At 38.8% G+C, this 19,424-nt stretch overlaps 1 long non-coding RNA gene across 4 annotated transcripts; it reads right to left on the bottom strand.

Annotated features, from left to right (window-relative positions):
- Positions 1–16,129: 16,129 nt before the first annotated feature.
- LOC110710915 lies at positions 16,130–19,215 on the bottom strand. 4 transcript variants are annotated; one of them, XR_002509223.1, is made up of 5 exons: positions 18,931–19,215; positions 18,487–18,615; positions 17,050–17,284; positions 16,783–16,901; positions 16,130–16,674 (listed from the first exon to the last, which is right to left on the bottom strand). It is a non-coding gene; the product is annotated as an uncharacterized LOC110710915 (long non-coding RNA). The 4 variants fall into 4 exon arrangements; XR_002509221.1 differs by having other exon boundaries at positions 17,050–18,319; XR_002509222.1 differs by having other exon boundaries at positions 18,218–18,615.
- Positions 19,216–19,424: the final 209 nt, after the last annotated feature.

The raw sequence follows: 19,424 nt of genomic DNA on the forward strand, positions 1-19,424 counted from the left end.
TGATTGCGCTTCGACCCACTTTGTGAAGTAATCGATTGCTACTAGGATATATTCGTGGCCTCCTGTTCCTGGGGAGTGATTTTGCCAATGATGTCAATTCCGCATGTAGAGAATGGCCATGGCGATGTGTAGGTGTAGAGCAAAGATGGAGGAACATGTTGTAGATTGGCATAAATTTGGCATTTAGGGCATCTTTTTACGTATTGATGGCAATCCCTATTCATTGTAGTCCAATAATATCCTTCTCGCATTATTTTCTAAACTAACATTTTACCATTTATATGAGTTCCACAGATTCCTTCGTGGACTATCCTCATTGCTCTTTGTGCATCCTTTTTTCCTACACATAAGAGAGCTCGACCCTTAGGTACTCTTTTATGTAGCTTGTTTTCTATGAGTACATATTGTGAAGCCAAAAGCCTTAATGCTCGTTTTGCTCTTTTGTCAGCATGAGGAGGGTATTCTCCTTTGGTGACATAATTGAGTATGTCCGTGTACCACGGTTCTTCTTCTTCTTCTTCTTCTTCTTCTTCTTCTTTTTCTTCTTCTTCTTCGCCTTGGACTACTTCGTTGTCTTCTATAGCCTGGATGTATGCTGGTTTGTGTCTTATTTCTATAGTTAGAGGCATTTTCTCGATTTCCGTGGGAATCCTAACTATTGAGGCTAGTCTTGCCAAGGCATCAACAAATTGGTTTTCTTCCCTAGGTAGATATGTGTATTCTACCTTCTCTAACTGATCGGTAAGAGTTTCCAAATAGGTTTAGTAAGGGGCTAGGCTTTCGCTCCTTACTTTCCACCTTTTAGATATCTGATTGATGATCAAAGAAGAGTCTCCGAATATCCTTAACTTTTTTTACTCCCAATGGAAAAGCTGTTTCAAGGTCTACCACGCATGCTTCATATTCAGCAGCATTGTTGGTAACGTCGAAATCAAGTTATGGAGATTGGAACATGTTCTTCTTTAGGTGATACTAGTAATACTCCAACGCCACATCCCTTTTGGTTTGAGGCTCCGTCGAAGTATAAGGTCCAAGTATCATCTTCAGTAACCATTAGGTCTTCGTCTGGAAATTCATTGTCTTTTATAGGCGTCTAGTCTTCTATTGGAAAATCTGCTAGAAAGTCTGACACCACGGATCCTTTGATAGCTTTTTGTGGCATGAATCTTACATCAAACTGGGATAGATTGACTATCCATCTTGATATGCGTCCATTGAGTGTAGATTTCTCGAATAGATACTTGAGTGGATCTAATCAGGAGACTACGAAGCTGGTATGCACCAGCATGTAATGTCTTAACTTGGTTGTGGCCCACACCAAGGCGAGGCACAACTTCTCGAGCGGTGTATAGCGTGCTTCGTATTCGAGCATCTTCTTGCTTAGGTAGTAGATTGCATTCTCTTTTCCTTCTAATTCTTGTGCTAGCATAGCTCCCATTGTCTCTTTGGTAACCGTCAAATATAACCTAAGAGGTATTCCGGGGAGTGCTGGTGCTAATACGGGAGGATTTGCGAGATAGGCTTTGATCTATTCAAAGGCTTTTTAACACTCGTCGTCCCATATCACTGGAACATTCTTCTTGAGCTTCTTGAAGATTGGTTAACATATTGTCGTCAATTTTGATATGAACCTACTTATGTATTGCAACCGGCCAATAAATCCTCGAATCTGTTTCTCAGTCTTGGGCGGTGGCATTGACATGATTGCTTTGATCTTGGTTGGGTCTACCTCTATTCCTCTAGAGCTTATGACGTAACCCTAAAGCTTGCCTGAGGTGACTCCGAAAGCACACTTAGATGGATTCAACCTCATATTATATTTTCTTAGCCTTTCGAAAAATTTCCTTAAGGCTACTTGATGGCCTGGACGGTCTTTTGACTTTACAATCATGTCGTCGACATATACTTCGACTTCTTTATGCATCATGTCATGGAGTAAGGCAGTTGCTGCACGTTGGTAAGTAGCACCCGCGTTTTGCAACCCGAATGGCATTAACGTGTAGCAGTAAGTGCCCTATGGTATCATAAAAGTTGTTTTCTCCATGTCTTCTTCTGCCATGAGAATCTGGTTGTAACCTGCGTACCCATCCATGAACGAGAGAGGCGCGTGATTTGCCGTATTATCTACCAGAATATCGATGTGTGGAAAAGGGAAGTCGTCCTTTAGACTTGTCTTATTTAGATCTCGATAGTCGACACACATTCTTACCCTTCTGTCTTTCTTTGGAACTGGGACGACGTTGGCGACCCATTCGGAGTATTTGGATACCTTGATGAAACCTGCAGTTATTTGTTTTTTGAACTTCTTCTTTTATTTTGAGAGCTACGTCAGGTTTCATTCGACGTAACTTTTGTTTTACAGGTTTCATTCCTGGAATTAGTGGTATAGTGTGTTGAGCTATTTCTCTATTAATGCCTGGCATATCTTCATTTGACCAAGCAAATACATCGATAAATTCTTTAAGTAAGTTAATTAAATCGGTTCTTTCTTGTTTATTCAGTGTTAATCCGATTTTAACTTCTCTTTTATGAGTTGAATCATTTGAGATATCAACTGTTTCAGTTTCTTCAATTACCGGTGTTTTCTTTTCGAGTGTTTCCATTGCTTTAATAATTTTTTTTATCTTTTTCATTGTTAGTTAAACAATGTTCGTCATCTTGGGTTAGAGAAGAACACGAGAAGTAAGGAGAATGAGAAATATTATTATACTTTGAGATCATTACATCAAAGAGTGATATGTCCTTAGGGACTGGATTACTAACTATCCTAGGAGAAGAAATAGGAGGGGGAGGTGCTACTACTAAAGACTTAGAAGACTCTAGGGGGAAAGACTCTGACTCAGACGAATCTTCAAACATCGGTCCTTGCCCTGTCGTGATAGATATCTCCCTTCCGCTTGGAGTAGTCACCTTGATAGTCTTGCGCCACCCTTGTAGGGATCTTTCAGCTGGAGTGATTAGCTTCGAGGGATCGAAGCTTTCGCTTTGTAGGACTGCTTGAATAAGCGAGGAGTTATCCTCTTTATAAGTTGACTCATTCCTTTCTCGCCCAAACAGTAATCCCATGACGTTAAAGTCAAAGCATGGGGGTGCTCTCTCCTTGTAGACAGGAGTTGGGATTTCATCAGTGAAGTAGCAATCCAAGAAAATCTCGAATCTCGGTTGTCTTATGCCGTTTACAACAAATGGCTCGGGAAATTCATGGCATGGATAGTCCTCTCCTTCTTCTATAAATTGACCATTAAGCGTAAGAGGATATTGATCCATTGGGATTGCTTTCTTTTGAATGCGAGCGTCCCTACGTGCCTTTGACTTTTCCTAGGCTCGCTTGAGATCTTTCCGAGTTGGTTCGAAACTAAGTCCGGAAGTGTCTAACTTAGGGAGGCCAGGTGTCTCCAGCGGTTTTTCCATTCTGTTCTTCTTTCATAGGGTCATCCCAGGAAAATGTCCTTGTTTTTTCAGCATGGCATTGACAATCATGTTGGAATGGGGGTCATGGCAAAGAGGGGTCCTTTCATCCTCCTTGATTAACGAGACTTCTTCGTTAAAGCCCCATAAATCTTCATCATCCTCGTCGTGCTCCACATTAATGATTGGATTCTCTATAGATTTGATCCTCCTAGGCGAAGCATCGATGGTGATTGGAATTCCCCCAACTATAACTTTTACTTGTTGGTGGAGAGATGAAGGGACGGCCTTTAGATCATGAATCCAAGGGCGTCCCAACAACAAGTTGAATGAAGCTTTAATGTCTACTACTTGGAAAGTAGTAGTATGTTCTATTGCTCCTGTCGTTACATTTAGGGTAATCTTGCCAAGAGCTTGACGACGAGTGTTATCGTAGGCCCTTATTCCTTGTGTGGACAGAGTTAAATCTTCGTCCCTTATGCCGAGCATCCTCGCAGTTCTAAGTGGACAGACGTTGATGGCCGATCCATTGTCTACAAGAGTCATAGGAACATTCATCCTCTTGCAAACTATTGTGAGGTTTAATGCCTTGTAATGTTTGTCACCTTCTGGGGGTAAATCTTTGTCAGAAAAAGTGATCAAATTAATCGGACTAGGAAGGTCACTTGTGAGGAAGTTGGCTAATCCTTCAGGAGTAGTGTCAGAATCTATCCCTATTTTGTCCAAGGCATTCATTACAGCTAACCTATGTTCTCGAGATGTTGCCAGAAGTTTCCATACATTCATCTCAACTTTTGTCTTCTTAAACTGCTTAACAATATCATTGTCTTCAATGATAGGTATGGGAACTTGTTGTGTGGTTGGCATAGGTTGCGTTGAAACGGGAGGTTGCATTCTCCCGGATCTTGTGAGGACGTCTATCGATGAGTCTTCTTCAGCCCAAATGTCATCTGTGGTGTATGAGACAAAAGGTGTAGGTCCTACTATGTCCTTTAGATAGACATCTTCTTCATCACTGTCCCAAACTCCATTAATGGTTGCATCCTCTTCTTGTTGAACTTGGACTAATTTCTTTTCGTCAATCATTTTCTGAACCAAATCCTTGAATTTGAAACAGTTTTCTATAGTGTGACCCCCTGATTGATGATACTGACAGTAATATCTGTCTGTTCTTTTCAACGATTTGAATGGTCTCGGTTCGAGAGGTTTGATCTCGCCACTCTCGGAGAGCATTTCGAACATTTGTGCATATGGGATCCCAATTGGAGTGTAGATTCTATTGTTCTTCTTGGGTTTTTTCAGTGACTTGTAAGGGAAAATGCTTTGCCTCATAAGTCATTCTCACTGGTGTGAATTCCCTTTAAGGTTCATCTTTCGGAAGTGGAACCTCATCACATTTGTTTTGGGATTCCTTTATATCCTTGAGAGCTTCACGTAGTAGATGCGATACCTCCATCATAGACAGTGTGATCAATTGTATATCATCCTTACTTGCCAGTTCTGGAAGGTTATCCTTGACATCGAAAAAGATTTCCTCTTCCTTTTCTGTGGCATGGATTTCTTTGACGGGTCTAATGAGAGATGAGGGGTCAACCTCGTTTTCCTCATCAGAGATAGCCAGGGTATGAGCGAGAGGTGCATTGTCAATGCTTGGCTTCTTACTGGCAGGGGGCAACGACAGCTTGTTGTTGTCGATTAAGTCTTGGATGGCTTCCTTAAGCTTCCAACAGTTTTCGGTGAGATGGCCCCTACCTTTGTGATACTTGCAGTGTGCATTGGGGTTCCAATTAGCCGACCTCTTCTCAACTAGTGGGTCCCCAAATGGTCCAATAGGAGTTATAAGACCTTTTGCATTTAATCGATCAAATGCGGTGTCATAACTCATGCCAATAGGAGTGAAGTTCCTCCTGAATGGTTTCTTCTGCCCTTGATTGTTCATACCAAGGACTTATCCTAAATTAAAAGTGCTAACGTTGTTTGTGTGGGCAGTTTTGGAAGAAGAAGGATTGTCGTTCTTCTTTCCTTTCCAGCCACTGTTGGAGTTATTGCTGGTAGCTTTTAATTTAGCCAAGTCGTCTTTAATATTGATCCCAATGTCATAAACGGCCTTGAAGGTATGGAGATTATTTTGATACTTGAGATGCTTGGAATCTTTTTCTTGAAGATTTTTAATGAATAGCCTCACAGACTCTTTTTCACTTGGCACTTCGATCATTTTAGCCGAGGTTTCCCTCCATTTGTTAAAGAAATAGGTGAAGCCTTCATTCTCTTTCTGCTTGAGGATCTCAAGTTCCCTATGGTCAGTCTCGACTTGAATGTTGCACTTGAACCTATCAACGAAAGCGTTTGCTATGGACTCCCAGGTAGAGGTGTTTTCTTTCTCGAGAGAAAAGAACCATTGTTGGCAAACAGTCTCGAGAGATAGTGAGAACAGAGAAGGGAAAACCTTCTTATCAATATCCTTAATACTCATTATTTTTTCGAATGCTCTTAAATGAAAGTAAGGGTTGTCAGTTGCTCTGAATTTTGGGATGTCGTTGGCATTGAACTTCTGCGGAAGAAGATCTTTGTCCACCGAGACCCCTTTTGATGTAAGTTCTTGAAACTTGTAGTCGCTAGACAGCTTGCTTAGACTCTCTTGCATGAGGTCCATCTGTTGTTGCTTCACGGGATCATCGATCTTGAGTGCGAGAAGCTTCAGTGTCTCGGTCACGGTAACCAGTTGGTTCCTAAGATCATTGACTTCTTCTTGTGTTGCCATTATAGTCTTATCTTTTCTCTTACGAGCTATGGGTTTGTCGAAAAGTTGGACTTATACGAAAAGGTTGTCTTTGATTAACCGTCCTTCTTTTCTTGACCACGCACTGTAAATTAAACCATTTTGCGTTTTAATTACTAGACTCGAATCAACTTGATTTTACGGTTTATTTTAAGGAGGAAAAAAAAGAAAATAAAGTAAGAAAATGGTGCATATTTTTGGCAAAAATAAAGTACATATTTTTAGGGAACTAAGTATAGTTTTTTTTTTTATTGGAGGATTAATATCCGACTTACCCCCTTAAAAAAATTGACAGAAAAAACGCGCACAGAAGACTCTCTTAAACATGGTCAAAGTATGTGTATTGGTGTGTGCGTTGAGTGTAAGTGACATGCTTTAACTCTTGTGTAAGACCATGGGACTTAGTGCCTAAACTCGATCATCGACTCAAACAAGTACTATTGACAGTAAAACTTAACCGAATTAGTTAGAAAATTGATTAATTAGACTCTAGGTGATGACTCGACCAAGAATCCGAACTGTCGTCCAAACGATAGGACTGACGTCGCACCGTGGAGCTTGGCGCCAGACGACAGAGCTGTCGTCAGGCGCTACACTCCACAGTGTGGCGCTACAGCTCAGACCTTGGCGCCAATATTCGAACTTCGATCTGGAACTGTTTTCGGTGTTATTAGTCAATTGGGGTATGCCTAAAGTCGTACTAGGTCAATTCCGATTAAAGTATTAGACTTTATTTACTCAAATTAATTAATTAATTAATTAATTAGGCAAAGTCCTTTAAGTCATTAATTTATTCAATCTCAGCACAAGTCAACAAACGGTTAAGGGAAACATAGAATATATGCACAACAAATAATGCACAATTAGTCAAGTAGGCACAATATGATGTAATGCGTTTGCAACCTAACCATGGCTCTAGTTCTCTAAAGTTCGAGATATGGGTTAGTCAATAGAGGGTCCATGGTTAATTGTCCGGATGCACCGCGCGGAAGCCTAACCGTGAAGGGTTGGCGCGAGTGGATGGGACACCACGAGTTTAGAAAAACTCGCTTCCATGGTTTGGTGAATTCAACATCTCGGATGTACCCTTTGTTGCACGGAGCGTTCAATTGGGTAGATGGAACATTAAATTCCCAGAGGGTTATGTATATATGTAGAACACATATGGGTTTCAGAAAAGTGAGAAAAAATTCAATCAGGAAGTAGGATCGAGCAAACAATACGAAAAACCGGTCGAAATTAGAACGCATATTTCTGGCTCGGTATTGGGGGAAATTGGCGCCAGCAAACAGAGACTGGCGCCAGCTTTTGGCGCTGTGGTTAAAATACTGGCGCCAATGCTCTGGCTCCTGACGCTACTTCCCACATGCCTCAGCAGCTTTCTGTGCTCGATAAAATTTTCCAGTTTCGCGCGGTGTTATTTCGGTCCTAGTTGTGAAAGATATTTCTCAAATTTCCTACGTGTAAAATCCTATGTTTTTAACTCATTACAGATGGTCTTTCCAATGAGATCTTTTTTATGCATATGACAATAATGTTAATCAAAATTACGCACATGAAATACTTAGAACGTTTCGAGTCTCAACCACTCATTCTAAATCATTGCCGAAACAAATTCCGGAATTAAAATAGAAATCCTCCCCAGTGGAGTCGCCAAAAACTGTAGGGAATAAATTTCAAGCGTTAAACCCCTAGCTTGAACCCCACTGTGATCATACACTAAAGTACGGTGGCGTCCAAAAGGGAAGAAGATAGAGCAAAAGAGTCGCCAACAAGTTTTAGGAACTTGTAAACCGTTCACGAGGTGAAGGTTACACCCCTAGCTTGACAGGATTGTTTTGACAATGTAGGGTCCAGACCAATTAGGTCTAAATTTTCCCCTTGGATCAAAAACATTTTTCCTTAATGCTTTTAACACCAAGTCTCCTACTTTGAAGTTTCTTGTCTTGACCTTCTTATTAAAATGCCTAGCCATACGAGTTTGGTAACACTGAGTGTGATGTAGAGCTTCTAGTCGTTTTTCATCGAGTAGAATTAGCTCTTCATATCTTGCTCTAGTCCATTCAACTTCATCGAGTTTGCTTTCTAATGCGATGCGTAGAGATAGAATCTCTAGTTCGACAGGTTGTACGAAATCCATTCCATATACCAAGGAAAATGGCGTATTTCCTGTTGATGTGCGAATTGACGTGCGGTAACCCCACAATGCGAAGTGAAGTTTGTCAGGCCAATCCTTATAATTTTCTGTCATTTTCTCGATGATAGTCTTTAGATTTTTATTAGCTGCCTCGACTGCTCCATTTGCTTGAGGCCTATAAGGGGAAGAATGATGATGTTGAATGCCATATTTTTGTAGCGATTCTTCGCATTCGCCTTGAAAGTGAGTTCCATTGTTGCTTATCATTTCATGTGGGACTCCGTATCGACAAATAATATTTCTCTCAATAAAGAGTGCTACATGTTTTGCAGTGAGTTTAGCGTATGATTGTGCTTCGACCCACTTTGTGAAGTAATCAATTGCCACTAGGATATATTCGTGGCCTCCTGTTCCCGGGGGAGTGATTTTGCCGATGATGTCAATTCCCCATGTAGAGAACGGCCATGGCAACGTGTACGTGTAGAGCAAGGATGGAGGAGCATGTTGTAAATTGGCATAGATTTGGCACTTAGGGCACCTTTTTACGTATTGATGGAAATCCCTATTCATTGTAGTCCAATAATATCCTTCTCGCATTATCTTTTGGACTAACATTTTGCCATTTATGTGAGTTCCACAAATTCCTTCGTGGACTATCCTCATTGCTCTTTGGGCTCCTTTTTTCTTACACATAAGACAGCTTGACCCTTTGGTACCCTTTTATGTAGCTCGTTGTCTATGAATACATATTGGGAAGCCAAAAGTCTCAATGCTCGTTTTTCTCTTTTGTCAGCATGGGGAGGGTATTCTCCTTTGGTGACATAGTTGAGTATATCCGTGTACCACAGTTCTTCTTCTTCTTCTTCGTCTTGAATTACTTCATCATCTTCTATAGCTTGAATATATGCTGGTTTGTGCCTTTTTTCTATAGTTAGAGGCATTTGCTCGATTTCCGTGGGAATCCTAACCATCGAGGCTAGTCTTGCCAAGGCATCAGCAAATTGATTTTCTTCCCTAGGTAGATATGTGTATTCTACCTTCTCTAACTGATTGGTAAGGGTTTCCAGATAGGTTTGGTAAGGGGCTAGACTTTCGCTCCTTACTTTCCACCTTTTGGATATTTGATTGATGATTAATGAAGAGTCCCCGAATATCCGTAACTTTTTTACTCCCAATGCCAAATCTGTTTCAAGGCCTACCACGCATGCTTCGTATTCAGTAGCGTTGTTGGTAACGTCGAAATCAAGCTTTATGGAGATTAGAAAATGCTCTTCTTTAGGTGATACTAGTAATACTCCAACGCCACATCCCTTTTGGTTTGAGGCTCCGTCGAAGTATAAGGTCCAAGTATCATCTTCAGTAACCATTAAGTCTTCATCTGGAAACTCATTGTCTTGTATTGGCGTCGAGTCTTCTATTGAAAAGTCTGCTAAAAAGTCTGACACCACAGATCCTTTGATAGCTTTTTGCGACATAAACCTTACATCAAACTGGGCTAAATTGACTATCCATCTCAATATGCGTCCATTGAGTGTAGATTTCTCGAATAGATACTTGAGTGGATCTAATCGGGAGACTACAAAGACTGTATGCACTAACATATAATGTCTTAACTTGGTTGTGGCCCACACCAAGGCGAGGCAAAATTTCTCAAGTGGTGTATAATGTGCTTCATATTTGAGCATTTTCTTGCTTAGATAGTAGATTGCGTTTTCTTTGACTTCTACTTCTTGTGATAGCATAGCTCCCATTGTCTATTTGGTAACCGTTAAATACAACCTAAGAGGTATTCCCGGAAGTGCTGGTGCTAATACGGGAGGATTTGCGAGATAGGCTTTGATCTTTTCAAAGGATTTTTGACACTCGTCATCCCATATTATTGGTACATTTTTCTTAAGCTTTTTAAATATTGGTTCTCATATCGTTGTCAATTTAGATATGAACCTACTTATGTGTTGCAACCGGCCAATAAATCCTCAAATCTGCTTCTCAGTTTTGGGCGGTGGCATTGACATGATTGCTTTGATCTTGGTTGGGTCTATCTCTATTCCTCTAGAGCTTATGACATAACCCAAAAGCTTGCCTGAAGTGACTCCAAAAGCATACTTAGATGGGTTCAACCTCATATTATATTTTCTTAGCCTTTCGAAAATTTTTCTTAAGGCTACTTGATGACCTGGGCGGTCTTTTGATTTTACAATCATTTCATCCACATACACTTTGACTTCTTTATGCATCATGTCATGGAGTAAGGCAGTCGCTGCACGTTGGTAAGTGGCACCCGCAATTTTCAACCCGAATGACATTACCGTGTAGCAGTAAGTGCCCCATGGTGTTATGAAGGTCGTTTTCTCCATGGCTTCTTCCGCCATGAGAATCTGATTATAACCTGCGTATGCATCCATGAACGAGAGAAGTGCGTGATTTGTTGTTTTATCCACCAGAATATCGATGTGTGGTAAAGGGAAGTCGTCCTTTGGACTTGCCTTATTTAGATCTCGATAGTCTACACACATTCTTACCCTTCCATCTTTTTTCGGAACTAGGACGACGTTGGCGACCCATTCGGGGTATTTTGATACCTTGATGAAACCTGCAGTTATTTGTTTTTGAATTCTTCTTTTATTTTAAGTGCTACGGCGGGTTTCATTCGACGCAAATTTTGTTTTACAGGTTTCATTCCTGGAATTAGTGGTATAGTGTGTTGAGCTATTTCTCTATTAATGCCTGGCATATCTTCGTATTACCAAGCAAATACATCGATGAATTCTTTAAGTAAGTTAATTAAATTGGTTCTTTCTTGTTCATTAAGTGTTAGTTCGATTTTAACTTCTCTTTTATTGGTTGAATCATTTGAGATATCAACCGTCTTAGTTTCTTCAATTATCGGTGTTTTCTTTTCAAGTGTTTCCATTGCTTTAATAAGTTCTTTGTCTTTTTCATTGTTAATTAAGCAATGCTCGTCATCTTGGATTAAAGAAGAACACCAGAAGTAAGGAGAAGAAGTTATATGATTATACTCTGAGATCATTACATCAATGAGTATGTCCTCATGGACTTGATCTATAACTATTCTAGGAGAAGAGATAGAAGGGGAAGGTGCTACTACTAAAGACCTAGACGACTCTATAGGGAGATACTCTAACTCAGACGACTCTTCGAACATCGGTCCTTGCCCTGTCGTAATGGATATCTTTCTTCCACTTGGAGTAGTTAGCTTGACGGTCTTGCGCCACCCTTGTAGTGATCCTTCCGCTGGAGTGATTAGCTTCGAGGGATCGAAGTTTTCACTTTGTAAGACTATTTGAATGAGCGAGGAGTTATCCTCTTTGTATGTTGGCTCATTCTTTTCTCGCCCAAATAATAATCCCATGACGTTAAATTCAAAGCATGGGGTGTTTTCTCCTTATGGACAGGAGTTGGGATTTCATCTGTGAAATAGCAATCCAAGAAAATCTCAAATCCCGGTTGCCTTATGCCTTTACGATAAATGGTTCGGGAAATTCGTAGCATGGATAGTCCTCTCCTTCTTTTATGAATTAACCATTAAGGGTAAGAGGGTACTGATCCATTGGGATAACTTTCTTTTAAATGCAAGCGTCTCTAAGTGCCTTCGATTTTTCCTGGGCTCGCTTAAGATATTTCTGAGTCGGTTCGAAACCAAGTCCGAAAGTATCTAATTTAGGGAGGCCAGGTGACTCCAGCGGTTTTGCTATTCCCTTTTTATTTCCTACGGTCATCCCAGGAAAATGTCCTTGTTTCTTTAGATTAGCATTCACGATCATGTTAGAATGGGGGTCGTGGCCGAGAGGGGTCCTTTCATCCTCCTGGATTAAGGAGACCTCTTCGTTAAAGCCCCATAAATCTTCATCATCCTCATCATGCTCCACATTAATTATTGGATTTTCTATAGACTTGATTCTCATAGGTGAAGCATCGATAGTTATAGGAATTCCCCCAACTATGGCTTTTACTTGTTGGTGGAGAGATGAGGGGACGACCTTTAGGTCATGAAGCCAAGGGCGTCCCAACAAGAAATTGAATGAAGCTTTGATATCTACTACTTGGAAAGTATTGGCATATTCTATCGCTCCCGCCGTTACATTCATGGTAATTTTACCAAGAGCTTGACGACGAGTGTTGTCGTAGGCTCTTATTCCTTGCGTTGACGGAGTTAAGTCTTCATCCCTTATGCCCAACATCCTCGCAGTTCTAAGTGGACAGACGTTAATGGATGATCCATTGTCTACAAGAGTCATAGGGACGTTCATTCTCTTACAAACTACTGTGAGGTTTAATGCCTTATAGTGTTTGTCACCTTTTGGGGGTAAATCCTTGTCAGAAAAGGTGATCAAATTGATGGGACTAGGAAGGTCACTCATGAGGAAGTTAGCCAACCCCTCAGGAGTGGTGTCAGAATCTATCCCTATTTTGTCCAAGGCATTCATTACAGCCAACCTATGTTCTCGAGATGTCGCCAGAAGTTTCCATACGTTCATTTCAACTTTTGTCTTCTTGAACTGTTTGACGATATCATTATCTTCAATGATAGGCATGGGAACTTGCTGTGTGGTTGGCATGGGTTGTGTTGAAACAGGAGGTTGCATTCTCCCGGACCTTGTGAGGACGTCTATTGATGGATCTTCTTCAACCCAAAAGTCATCCATGGCATATGACACCGAAGGTGGAGGTCCTACCATGTCTTTTAAGTAGACGTCTTCTTCGTCACTATCCCAAACTCCATTAATACTTGCATCCTCTTCTTGTGGAACTTGGACAAGCTTCTTTTCATCAATCATTTTCTGAATTAAATCCTTGAATTTAAAACAATTTTCGATAGTGTGACCCCCTGATTGATGATACTGATAGTAATATCTATCTGTCCTTTTCAATGATTCAAATGGTCTCGGTTCGAGAGGTTTGATCTCGCCACTCTCGGAGAGCATTTCGAACATTTGTATATATGGGATCCCAATTGGAGTGTTGTCTATTACTTTTCTTGGGTTTTTCGGTGACTTGTAAAGGAAAACGTGTCGCCTCGTAAGTCGTTCCCATGGGTGTGAACTCTCTCTTAGGCTCATTTTTCGGGAGTGGAACCTCGTCATATTTCTTCTGAAGTTCCTTAATAGCCTTGAGAGTTTCACGTAGAAAATGCGATCCTTCCATAATAGATAGTGTGAGCGATTATATGTCCTCTTTACTTGCTGGTTCTTGAAGGTTATCCATGGCGTCGAAAAAGATCTCCTCCTCTTCTTCGATGGCATGGATTTCTTTAACATGTTTGATGAGAGACGAGGGGTGAACCTCGTTTTCCTCATCGGAGATAGCCAAGGAATGAGCGAGAGGCGCATTATCAATACTTGGCTTCTTACTGGCAGGGGCAATGGCAGCTTGTTGTTGTCGATTAAGTCTTGGATAGCTTCTTTAAGCTTCCAACAGTTCTCGGTGAGATGGCCCCTACCTTGGTGATACTTGCAATGTGCATTGGGGTTCCAGTTAGCCGACCTCTTTTCGACTGGTGGGTCCCCAAATGGTCCAATAGGAGTTATAAGACCTTTTTCATTTAATCGATCAAACGCGGTGTCATAACTCATGCCAATAGGAGTAAAGTTCCTCCTAAATGGTTTCTTTTGTCCTTAATTATTCATAGCAAGGACTTCACCTAGGTTAAAAGTGCTAACATTGTTTGAGTGGGTGGTTTTGGAAGAAGAATGATTGTCGTTCTTCTTGCCTTTCCAGCCACTGTTAGAGTTATTGTTGGCAGCTTTCAACTTAGCCAGGTCGTCTTCAATATTGATTCCAATGTCGTAGACGGCCTTGAAGGTATGGAGATTATTTTGATATTTAAGATGCTTGGAGTATTTTTCTTGGAGGTTTTTGATGAATAACCTTATAGACTCTTTTTCGCTTGGCACCTCAATCATCTTAGCTGAGGTTTCTCTCCATTTGTTAAAGAAGGAGGTGAAGCCTTCGTTCTCCTTCTGCTTGAGGATTTCAAGTTCCCTATGGTCAGTCTCAACTTGAATATTGCATTTGTATCTATCAAAGAAAGCGTTTGCTATGGACTCCTAGGGTTCTTTCTTTGTCGAGAGAAAAGAACCATTGCTGGCAAACGGTCTTGAGAGATAGTGAGAATAGAGAGGGGGAAAACCTTCTTATCTATACCCTTAATACTCATTATTGTTTCAAAGGCTCTTAAATGAAAATAAGGGTTATCGGTTGCTTTGAATTTCGTGATTTCGTTGGCATTGAACTTCTGTGGAAGAAGATCTTTGTCCACCGAGACCCCTTGTGAACTAATCCCTTTAAACTTGTAGTCGCTAGATAGCTTGCTTAGAATCTCTTGCATGAGGTCCATCTGTTGTTGTTTTACGGGATCATCGATCTTAAGGGTTAGGAGCTTTAGTGCCTCAGTCACGGTAACCAGTTGGTTCCTGAGCTCATTGACTTCTTCTTGCGTTGCCATTACTGTCCTAGCTTTCCTCTTACGAGCAATGGGTTTGTCGAAAATTTGGACTTGTACGAAAAGATTGTCTTTGATTAACCGCCCTTCCTTTCTTGACCACGCGCTGTAATTTAAATCATTATGTGTTTTAATTACTGGACTCAAATCGACCTTGACTTTACGGTTTTAAAGAGGAAAAATAAAAAAAAATAGGTGTATATTTTGGCAAAAATAATATATATATTTTTTAAGAACCAAGTATTGTATTTAAATTGGAGGATTAATATCCGACTTACCCCCCTAAAAAAAAGACGGAAAAAACGCGCATACAAGACTTTCTTAGACATGGTCAAAGTATGTGTATTTGTGTGTGCGTTGAGTGTAAGTGACATGCTTGGACTTTTGTGTAAGACCATGGGACTTGGTGCCTATACTTAATTAATGACTTAACAAGGTATTATTAACAGTAAAATTTAACCGAAATACTTAGCAAACTGGTTATTAGACACAGAGTGATGACTCGATCAATAATCTGAACTGTCGTCAAAACGACAAGACTGGCGCCTCTCTTTGCAGTGTAGCGCCAGACGACAGCATTGTTACCAGGCGCCGCACTCCACAGAGTGGCGCTACAGTTCAAAATTTAGCGCCATTGCTGGAGCTTCGATCTGAGACTGTTTTCGGTATTATTAATCAACAGGGGTATGCCTAAAGTCGTACTAGGTCAATTCTTGCACTAGTACATAATTGACCTCAAGTAACACCCAAAAAGTGTTACATAAAGTGGTAAAAGTGTTATTATAGATAATAGGTAACACTTTAGTGGGTGATACATCCACCCATGTTACCTAAGGTCTTATGTAACATTTTAGATAACGTATGGTAACACTTTTGAAAGTGTTCCTATTAACCTTCTTACGTAACACTTTTTATATTATAAGTATCATTTTTAAAGTGTTACTTGTTATTTCTTATGTAACACTTACTTATCTTTAGTAACATTTTTCAATGATATAATAACACTTTATCAAACTTTTTGTATCACTTTTCTGAGCTAATGTAACAACTTTTAGATTATTAGGTAACATTTTTTAAACATCTTTTGACATATAATTACACTTTATTCGAAATCATATATCACTTTTTGCAAACTACTATAACCTTAATTTATTAATAAATAATATTTAAAATAATAATAATAATAAAAATAATAATAATAATAAAAAAAATAAAATAATAATAATAATAATAATAATAATAATAATAATAATAATAATTATTATTATTATTATTATTATTATTATTATTATTATTATTATTTAAAATGTACTTCGTACAACTTTTTAACCAGTAATGTAAATTAACATGAACAATAGAAAATAATTTGAATTAAAAACATTTCATAATCCTTACAAACAAACATTCATAATCACTATTTTTTTTTGGCTAAACAATCTAATAATCAAAACAAAAACAAAGTCAACTTCGGTCTCTGGACTATCAAATTCCCAAAAACAGTTAGCATAGTTGCAAACTGACAGCAGCGCGCGCAATATAACAGCAGCTATAGCTAGCAGTAAAAGCAGAAACAATACACCAGCTAGCAGTAAATGCTGCAGATCAAGACCAGCAGGCAGCAGTGGCAATGATAACAGCAATAGACAACAGTGACACCAGTAAGCAGCAGTAACAATGACAGTGACAGCTTCAACTATAACAACAGACAGCTCCAAACTTTTTGATATGATCCCGGGAAAAAGAATGCTAATATGGAAGAATGCTAATGGACTAGCAGAGAGACATGGTGTTGCGTTTATCAATAAAAGGAACTCTCACACCAGATTTTGTATCATAGTTTGAAAGAAAAGCTGCACAAACTTCCTTTTTCGGAGGAAATACATGAGCCTGAAAAAATATGTCGAGGTTATACTTTATTACATTATAACAGTATAAACAGTATATAAAACAAAAAAAAAAAATTCCTTTCCTAGTTGTTGTAGGAGGAGGTGAAACCTGTTAATATTCCACTAATTTAATAACTATAAGATTAGACGAAACCACTGCTGATCAACATAGCTTAATTTCCTTATGAATTTCCTTTAGGTGACCATATTTCTGCTGCCTGGTAAAACCTATAAGAAAAAAAGAAGTTACATTTATATTCACCGATCCCCTTCTTAGTAATTTGTACTTATAAGGATATAACTAAGCAAAACAATGTAAATATCCAAAGGTCTTTTACAAACTACTCTGCATATAATAAAGTTCTTCGATTCTTACCATATTCAGCAAGAGGAGCATCATATTTGTAAGAAGTAGTGATAAATGGACCTCTAGCTGTTCTCCAGAAGTTTGTCCCACCATCGTACTGTTTGACATGATATTTATTAGAATTGTTTCATTTAGGATAGGTGAATTATTGGACTATAAGGAAATTACTCTGTAAAAGTAGTTTACAAAGAATTATCCTGTCTGTAGTATGAACCTTACAACAGAAAAAGCCAGCTCGATAAACCTGCTCAAGATGGTATAAACAAAGAATAACCTTATAAAAATTCTCAGCATACGGTACATGTTCAAATGCGAAGAATTAATAGAGATACAAGCCACTTAGCCAGTCTAAGCCTCAGTCAAAAGCTTGGGCTTAAAAGGTCTGTTAGGTGTAAATTTATCGCATTAGAAACCATTGCTAGTGTTTATCTGCCTTAGCAAGCAACACACAAAAACTCACTGAGAACGTGTAGCAGTAAACTTGGTTATTATAAAAAGCTTTAACTGTGAAAAGGGATTACACAATCAGAAGGCTTCAATTGAAGAAAGCCTTAGTAATCTCATAACCAACCCTAGGCTTCTGCTTCAGTAATTTCAGAATAATAGTAATTCATCACTGTATATCAATATTTGGAAGCATGGAGAAAGTTGGGACTTGGGAGCCACAACTCACTATCAGAAAATAGTCATTTATAACTAAACATAGGCTAGAATATAGATTTTGGTACCACTCCAAAGGGTGCCGCAAGAATTTTCAGAATGACCAAATTACGAAATTAAATGTCATTTGTTGGCTTTGAAACTAACTAAAACTATAACCACTCTTACCACTACCAGGATGAATGCTATGAAAGAACAATAAACCACTCTTCAAATCTTTCTAATATGCAAGCTTCAACCAGTAAAGTCAGTTCTGAAGTCAAATGAGATAGGCCAACACAATCCAAAAGAAAAAAAAAAATTGGATTGCACAAAAGTACTGAAATGGGCAAGGTTTAAATAAGCATAAATATTAGTGAACATATTACTTCATATACAAGCAGTTTAAGGAGCAAAATAAAATGAGCACCAATAAAGCAACAAATAAGATATTACCAACTATACAAGCAATCCTATAAAAAAATTTCATTGAACAATCAAGCAGGTAAATACTATTTATTGCTCCATTGTGGAATACCTTTAGAAAAAGCTGAAATAAATAGAATAGCCATATATTTTGAAATCAAACCAACGGGAATCCTAAAATCCCGTACCCCCGACCGCCACCTTTCTCCCACTCCTAACAATTAACAAACAACAGACCAACATAATTAACATCTGCATGACTACATTGCACTTAATTTCACACATTGCATATAAACAATAAAAATTGCTGGGAAAAAAATGAAGGATACTGAAATATGTAAGGTCCACTCTCAGCAGACATTATAGAAGGATCATTCTGACCTTTTAATTTGAAAGATTTTTGAACAAAGCTTTTGATTTGCTTCTTGTAATATTCAGCATCTTTCACATCGACCATCCATTACACGAGTAATCATCGTTAAATACACCATTTTGTTCTACTTTTTACGGCTGCAAATCAAATCAAATAGCAACAAAAATCAAATATATTGAATAAAAATTCGAAAATTAGCAAATTAGGGCTTTAAATTTCGGGATTTTCAACCAAAATGATGAACATTTAAATGCAAATTCGAAATGAATTCCAGAATTATTAACTGAATCAGAATAGTTTAGGCGGTTTAGCAACAAATTCTGTCGTTAGTATAACCAATTGTTTAATAGTTTAGAAGAACCGCAAATTAATTATACTAACAAGTAAACTTTGACAAACCCTAGATTTTAAAATTGATATTCGATGATTAATTACAAGAAAGAAAACCTTACCTCAAAAGTTGTTTCAATGGAGAAGAGAAAGCCTAAAAGCCGCAATTAAAGGGAAACGATTATGAGATTAGAGCTGTGAAGTCGCTTCACTGGAAAATTTACACGGCAAGGGAATCAGCAAGAACCATCAGACAATTGCAATAAGCTGGTTCTTTGCATGCTTTATGAGGAGAGAATACTTAAAGCACGCTCCAATGGATCGGAAGAGATATAAAATTCAGTATGCCTGGAAAACTCAATGGATCGGGGAGGAGGTTAGGAGAGAGAAAGTAGGCTGCATTTACACATTTTGAGGGTCAAAAAGGTTCGAGCACTGTAGATAGAAAATTTATTATTCCCTCCGTTTCATAATGTTAGTCCTATATACTATTTTTGGAATTTCAAAAAGATCTACTCATATTGAACATATTTTATTTATAACTTGATTTTTTTGGAATTAATTAGGTGTAGATTGATGACATGACTATAAGTAATGAAATTTTTACCATAAATTA

The sequence above is a fragment of the Chenopodium quinoa genome, unplaced genomic scaffold, assembly GCF_001683475.1.
Source record: "Chenopodium quinoa cultivar QQ74 unplaced genomic scaffold, ASM168347v1, whole genome shotgun sequence".
NCBI lineage: Eukaryota > Viridiplantae > Streptophyta > Magnoliopsida > Caryophyllales > Amaranthaceae > Chenopodium > Chenopodium quinoa.